Here is an 8,040-nt window from a genome sequence, read left to right on the forward strand (position 1 = left end):
ATGAAAATCAGTGGGGTTGTGGGGAGGACTGGGTGTGTGGAAGGTTAGTGCTGTTTAGTTGGGGGTGGGAGGCTGGTTTAAGATAAGACTTGTGTTATTAGAAACATATTTTGCATAAATATTGAGCTTAAATATGCTTTAATGATCTGGTAAAAAGTATATATTACAGTTGATAAATAATTTCAACAAAGGCCACTAGAATTCTGTTTTTTGAATGATAAATATGTCACTCTCTCATTAGATCACCTGTTCCAGTGTTATACAAGAACAATGATAATGAGAGTTAGGTTTGAAATTAACTTGATTGATTTGCTATTATAGTTTGGCTGAACAGATTTTTCTTTTGTTCCCTCAAGTCCAAGGGATGGGGAATACCAAAATATCTGGCACCCAACTGGTGTACCATCCGTCACAATTTGGCAGGACTACATCAAACATTATCAAGTCTCCCTCTTCTCTACGAAAACCACACACTGATCCAAGATCATGCCTGGCTGCTTTTCTCCACCATCAACCATCTCTAGAAACCCTTCACCCGCTGCTTTCTCCACCCTCACCTCCAGTAACAAGGTGATGATGAGGAGAAATTACTTCACTCAAAAGGTTGTGAATCTTTGGAACCCTCTGCCAAGAGGGTTATGGATGCTCCATTGTTGAGTACATTTAAGGCTGGGATAGACAGATTTTTGGTCTCAGGGAATTAAGGGATATGAGGAGCAGGTGGAAAATGAAGTTGAAGCTCCAGATCAGCCATGATCGTACTGAATGGCAGAGCAGGCTCGATGGGCCGTATGGTTTACTCCTGCTCCTATTTCTTGTGTACTAAAAACAGGATAATCTGTTACCTGCTTCTTTTATACCTCCCTCCTCCACCATCTCCCTCGCTGCCCTGCCTTAACCTGAGCCAACAACTTTCTTCAATTTGATTCTTCATATTCAATCCAAACCCATCTTTGTCCATGGTATTCCTGGGCCATGAAAAGTGTGCTACAAATACAAGTCAGCATAAAGTTCAAAGATTGTCCTTAATGCTTCATCTAGACTACCCTTCCAGTTAAGGTAGAATAAAGAGCCAAACCTAAACACAATTACACAAGGATACAAGCACAAATAGAAAAGGAGCAGCAGACTTACAGCTGCCTTGAAACCCTAAAAAGCCTAGTGATAAATGACTAACAAACACTAACTGATAGCCACATATTGATCTAAATGTTGTATCAAACTCTAGATTGTAATGGATTTGTGTTTTAAGAACATAAGAACTAGGAGCAGGTGTAGGCAATTCAGCCCCTCAAGCCTGCCCCGCCATTCAATATGATCATGGCTGCTCTAATTTCGGCCTCAACTCCAATTTCCCACCCTCTCCCCATAACCTTTCAACCAGTTACTAATTAAAAATCTGTCTACCTCCTCCTCAAATTTATTCAACATCCCGCGTCCACTGCACTGAGGTAGTGAATTCCACAGATTCGTGACCCTTTGCGAAAAGTAATTCCTCCTCATCTCTGATTTAAATCTACCACCCCTTAGCCTAAGACTGGCGTCTCATTCTAGAATGCCCCACAAGGGGAAACATCCATTCCACGTCTCCTTTGTCTATCCCCTTTAGCACCTTATATACCTCAATTAGATCTCTTCTCATCCTTCTAAACTCTAGCGAGTATAGGCCTAAACTGCTTAATCTCTCCTCATAAGACAAGCCCCGCATCTCTGGAATCAATCTAGTGAACCCCTTCTGAACTGCCTCCAATGCAGCTGCATCCTTCCTCAGGTAAGGGGATCAAAACTGCACAGTACTCCAGGTGCGGTCTCACCAATACCTTGTACAGTTGCAACAACACTTCCCTATTTTTATACTCTATTCCTTTAGCAATAAATGCCATTTGTCTTCCTTATTACCTGCTGTACCTGCATACTAGCTTTCAGCAATTCATGCACAAGGACACCCAGATCCCTCTGCAATGAAGCATTCAGAAGTTTCTCTCAATTTAAATAAGAAGTCACCTTTTTATTCTTCTAACCAAAATGGATAACCTCACACTTATCCACGTTAAACTCCATCTGCCAAATTTTGTCCCATTCACCTAACCTGTCCATATCCATTTGTAAATTTCTTATTTCTTCATTACAACTTACTTTCACATCTATTTTGGTGTCATCTGCAAATTTAACTATAGTACCTTTTATCCCTGAATCCGAGTCATTAATATAGATTGCAAATAGTTGGGGCCCAAGGACCAAACCCTGTGGCACCCCACTAGTTACAGCTTGTCATCCAGAAAAAGATCCATTTATCCCCACTCTCTGCTTTCTGTTGGTTAGCCGATCCTCTATCCAAGCTAATATATTACCCCTAACTCCGTGTGATCTTATCTTGTGTATTAATCTTTTGTGCGGCACCTTATCAAAGGCCTCCTGGAAGTCCAGATATACTACATCTACAGGATCCCCAGTATCCACTTTGCTTGTCACATCTTCAAAGAACTCTAGCAAATTAGTCAAAACACAATCTACTCTTCATAAAACCATGCTGAGTCTGATGGATTGCATTTTGACTTTCCAAATGCCCCATTACTACTTTCTTAATAATGGATTCCAACAATTTCCCAATGACAGACGTTAAACTAACTGGTCTATAGTTTCCTACTTTCTGCCTCCTCCCCCAACCCCCCCTCCCTCCCCCGCCCCGACCTTTTTGAATAAGGGCATTATATTTGCATTTTTCCAATCCACTGGAACCTTTCCAGAATCCAGGGAATTTTGGAATATTATTACCAATGCATCCACTATCTCCGCTGCCGCTTCCTTTAAGACCCTGGGATGTAGGCCATCAGGTCCTGGGGACTTGTCACCCTTTAATCCCAATAGTTTGCTCAGTACTTTTTCTCTAGTGATGGTGATTGTTCTAAGTTCCTCCTCTATATCCTCTGCACTACCTGTTCCTATTAGGGTGGTACCAGTGTCCTTCACCGTGAAAACTAAGGCAAAATATTGCTTAAGCGTCTTTGCCATTTCTGCGTTCCCCACTATTAACTCCCCAGTCTCATCCTCCCAAGGGACCAACATTCACTTTAGCTACTCTCTTTTTATATACTTGTAGAAGCTTTTGCTATCAGTTTTTACATTTTGCACTAGTTTTCTTTCATAATTTACCTTTGCTCTTTTTATTATTTTTTTAGTAACCCTTTGTTGATCTTTATAAGTTTCCCAATCTTCCAGCCTGCCACCTTTGCAATTTGGTATGCCTTAGTTTTTGCCTTTATGTTATCGTTACCTTCCTTGCTTAGCCATGGATGCTTTTTCCCCCTCTGACCATCTTTCTCCCTCTTGGGAATATACTTTACTTGGGAGGAATTGAATATCTCCTTAAATATCTGTTACTGTTCATCAACTGTCCTACCTTGTAGTCTTCCTGCCCAGTCCACTAGGGCCAAATCTGCCCTCGTGCCTATGTAGTTACCTTTCTTTAACTCCAGGACACTAGTGTGGGACTCAGGTTTCTCGCTCTCAAACTGAACTTGAAATTCTAGCATGCTACGCCCACTCTTCCCTAGAGGATCCTTTACTCTGAGATCATTAGTTAATCCCATCTCATTACACAAAACCAAATCCAGAATAGCCTGCTCCCTGGTTGATTCCACAACATATTGTTCCAAGAAACAATCTCTAATACACTCTATGAACTCTCCCTCGAGGCTACCCTTGCCAGTTTGATTAGTCCAGTCTATATGCATATTAAAATCACCCATGATTATTGCTGTACCTTTCTTATATGCTCCCAGTATTTCCTGGTTTTTGCTGTGCCCTACTGCTGAACTACTGTTTGGGGACCTATAGATTACTCCCACCAGGGACTTCTTTCCCTATTTCTTCTTTCTATCCAGACTGACTCTACATCTTGCTCTCCAGTGCCTATATCATTCCTCACTATAGCACTGATCTCTTCCTTTACTAACAAAGCTACACCACCTCCTTTTCCTTCCTGTCTATCCTTCCAAAACACTGAGTACCCTTGGGTAGTCCACTACCAAGCCTGTTCTCCCTATAACCACGTCTCAGTAATCGCCATCAAATCATACCTATTTATCTCTATTTGCGCTGTTAACTCAGTTTTATTCCGAATGCTACGCGCATTCAGATACAACGTCTTTAAGTTTGCCCTATTGTCAATTTTCCCTACTCTTATATGATTCTTTGGTGCAATATGGCATTCACACTCTGTCCCTTCCTTTCATTTTTTGGTAATAATCAGCCTCGTCACTAACCTGCACTCTTACCCTTTCCTTAAACTTTGATTTTTTATATTTCCATGCAACTGAACCCCACCCCCCCAACTATTTAGTTTAAAGCCCTATCTACAACCCTAGTTATGCGATTCGCCAGGACACTGATCCCCGCATAATTCAAGTGGAGCCCGTCTGAACGGAATAACTCCCTCTTTCCCCAGTACTGGTGCCAATGTTCCATGAATTCGAATCCATTTCTCCCACACCAATCTTTCAGCCACGCATTTAGCTCTTTAATCTTATTGACCCTGTGCCAATTAGCTTGTGGCTCAAGTAGTAATCCGGAGATTATTACCTTTTTGGTTCTGCTTTTTAGTTTAGTTTTATTCATATGAGATGAATCCCTTTGCTTGTACCAACATCACGCCAACAATTTTCTGTTCGGGATAATCAATAACAGCATTGTTATTTTCACTGTTAGTAAAATGTTTCCATTCAAACCCAGTAGCAGCGGAGTTCCAGATATTTTTTTCATCAACTTGTCCGTGGCGGACCTTCTGTTTTTGTTGGGCATGCCATTCGTGTTCCCTCAGTTTCTAGGGGACAGAGGCTGGCACTTTGGTGAGATCATCTTAGCCATGGACACCAACAGCCAATTCGCTAGTGCCTACACCCTCACTGCTATGACTATTGACTGTTACTTAGCCATTGTCTACCCATTCGCATCAACTCGATTCCGGAGCCTGCCATCGCCACCCTCACCGTCTTTTTTTTTTGGGTGTTCTCCTTTCCAAGTGTCATCCTGGTCTGGATGTATGCCAGGCTTGTCCAACAATGTGAAGGGTTGAAGGGGCTTCAGGCTGCATGATCCGCCTTCCCAACCCAAAGACTGATATCTACTGGTTCACTCTTTACCAGTTCTTCCTGGCATTTGACATGCTCCTCATTGTCATCTTAATAGGGAAACTATTGGAGAAAATTCTGAAGGAGAGAATCTATTTCCACTTGGAGAGGCAAGGTTTGGTCAGGGATAGTCAGCATGGTTTTGTCAGAGGGAGGTCATGCCTAACAAATTTGATTGAATTTTTTGAGGAGGTGACCAGGTGTGTAGATGAGGGTAGTGCAGTTGATGTAGTTTATATGGATTTCAGCAAAGCCTTTGACAAGATCCCACATGGGAGACTTATAAAGAAGGCAAATGCGTATGGGATACATGGTAATTTGATAAGGTGGATTCAAAATTGGCTTAGTTGTAGGAGACAGAGGGTGATGACAGAAGGATGCTTTAGTGGCTGGAAGCCAGTGTCCAGTGGCATACCACAGGGATCTGTACTGGGTCCCCTATTATTCGTCATTTATATAAATGACATAGATGACTATGTGGGGGGTAGGATTTGTAAGTTTGCGGATGACATAAAGATTGGCCGGGTGGTTAACAGTGAGGATGAGTGTCTTGGGCTTTGGGAAGATATAGACAGATGGAATTTAACCCTGAAAAGTGTGAGGTGATACACTTTGGAAGGAGTAATTTGACAAGGAATTATTCAATGAACGGTATGACACTAGGAAGTTCTGAGGAACAAAGGGACCTTGCCGTGTGTGTCCATAGATCTCTGAAGGCGGAGGGGCATGTTAGTGGGGTGGTGAAATAGGCATATGGGATACTTGCCTCTATCAATCGAGGCATAATTACAAAAGTAGGGAGGTCATGTTGGAGTTGTATAGAACCTTGGTGAGGCCACAGCTGGAGTACTGCGTGCAGTTCTGGTCGCCACGTTATAGGAAGGATGTGATTGCACTGGAGGGGGTGCAGAGGAGATTCACCAGGATGTTGCCTGGGATGAAACATTTAAGTTATGAAGAGAGGTTGGATAGACTTGGGTTGTTTTCGTTGGAGCAGAGAAGACTGAGGGGCGACCTGATCGAGGTGTACAAGATTATGAGGGGCATGGACAGGGTGGATAGGAGCAGCTGTTCCCCTTAGTTGAAGGGTCAGTCACAAGGGGACATAAGTTCAAGGTGAGGGGCAGGAGGTTTAGGGGGGATGTGAGGAAAACTTTTTTACCCAGAGGGTGGTGACGGCTTGGAATGCGCTGCCTGGGAGGGTTGTGGAGGCAGGTTTCCTCACATCCTTTAAAAAGTACCTGGATGAGCACTTGGCACGTCATAACATTCAAGGCTATGGGCCAAGTGCTGGTAAGTGGGATTAGGTAGGTAGGTCAGGTGTTTCTCACGTGTTGGTGCAGACTTGATGGGCCGAAGGGCCTCTTCTGCACTGAGAGATTCTGTGAATAGCCTAGAAGAGGATCCTGTTGAAGATGAGCTCACTCAGAACTCTAATCCTGCATAGAACAGCATGGCTGTGGACTAAAAGAGTGGTTCGAATCGCCATCTCAATCTGTCTGGCTTTTTTTATCTGCTGGACTCCATTTTACCTCCTGCAGTTAGCGCAGCTAGTCCAAGAGCAGCCTACCTGGCTGTTCTGTTACGCCTTCATTGCAGTGATCGACTTGGGCTATCCTTTCATCTACATTTTCCTATGTGACAATTTTAGAAAAAGTTTCTTCATCTCAGTGCGGCCCTCCACCGAACAAAACGACCAACACGGTGGTGGCTTGGATTAGGAAAGACACAGAGCGCCAACGGGATCAGCACCACAGACAGTGACAGTCCAGCCAAAGGACCTCTAGGTCACGGAGACCTAACTAGTCCTTATCAATGCAGAATTGCAGTTCTCTCTAGGACTTTGGGCGATAATGTTAAATGGGTGACAGCAAGTGTACAACTTGTTTTACATCTCTGGATTTTTATTCACTTGAATGCAATAGAAGTAACAATTGGTGATATAGACACTTGCCGATAACTGTTCCGTACTATTGCCCAATGTCAAGATTTAAGGACTGCCCTTTCTATTCCTATCACACTTAACTGTAAGCTTTTTTTTAATAAAACTCCTTACTCACAGATGCACTCTGTTGTGTTTCACCTGCTGCTATCTTTGTCGGGTTGCAAAATGTAGGAGACTGGTGTAATGGCAATGTCACTGGCTTTATAATCGTGAGGCCCAGGCTAATGCTCTGGAGACGTGAGTTCAAATCTCACCATGGCAGCTGGTGGAATTTAAATTAAATGAATAAAATCTGGAATTCAAAGTGGTGTGACCATAAAACCATCATCAATTATCATAAACCCCATCTGGTTCACTAATTCATTCACTCCTTAGTGTGAAATCTGCAGTCCTTACCTGGTCTGGCCTACATGTGACACCAGATGCATAGTAATGTGGTTGACTTTTACCTGTCCTCTGAAATGTCACTCAGTTCAAGGGCAATTAGGGATGGGCGACAAATGCTGGTCTTGCCAACGTGCCTGCATCCAATGAAACATAAATAAATAAATAAAAATAAGGAAGGTAAAGGACACTCAAGCTCGATGGCTAGCATGTGGTGTGGAATAACACCAACAGTGTTCAATCCCCATTCCGGCTGAGGTAGACTTGGGGGATGTCTCCTTGCTCTCCCCCTTGGTAAAATCAAAGCACAAGCCATGGTTCGGCGACCCTCGAATAATCGTGGATGCTAACTGGGGAGAAAATAGTGGGCACTTTTATTTATATAGAGTCATTTATAGCAATGGGGAGAAGGGAATCACACAACGAATCGACAAGTGAGATACGTGGCAAAGCCTTATTCCCCCCACAGCAAAAGAATGCGTAAATAATCGAAATCACAATGTAAACTGCAGCAGTTAAACATAAAGTAATTACTGACTCTGTACTAAAGCATAAAATCTGAGACACATTTCTAGAAAAGAG

The 8,040-nt window shown here is 42.9% G+C and overlaps 1 pseudogene; it reads left to right on the plus strand.

The window, feature by feature from the left end:
- Positions 1-959: 959 nt before the first annotated feature.
- Positions 960-7,089, plus strand: LOC144690316 (melanin-concentrating hormone receptor 1-like; annotated as a pseudogene).
- Positions 7,090-8,040: the final 951 nt, after the last annotated feature.

The sequence above is a fragment of the Cetorhinus maximus genome, chromosome 15, assembly GCF_964194155.1.
Source record: "Cetorhinus maximus chromosome 15, sCetMax3.hap1.1, whole genome shotgun sequence".
NCBI lineage: Eukaryota > Metazoa > Chordata > Chondrichthyes > Lamniformes > Cetorhinidae > Cetorhinus > Cetorhinus maximus.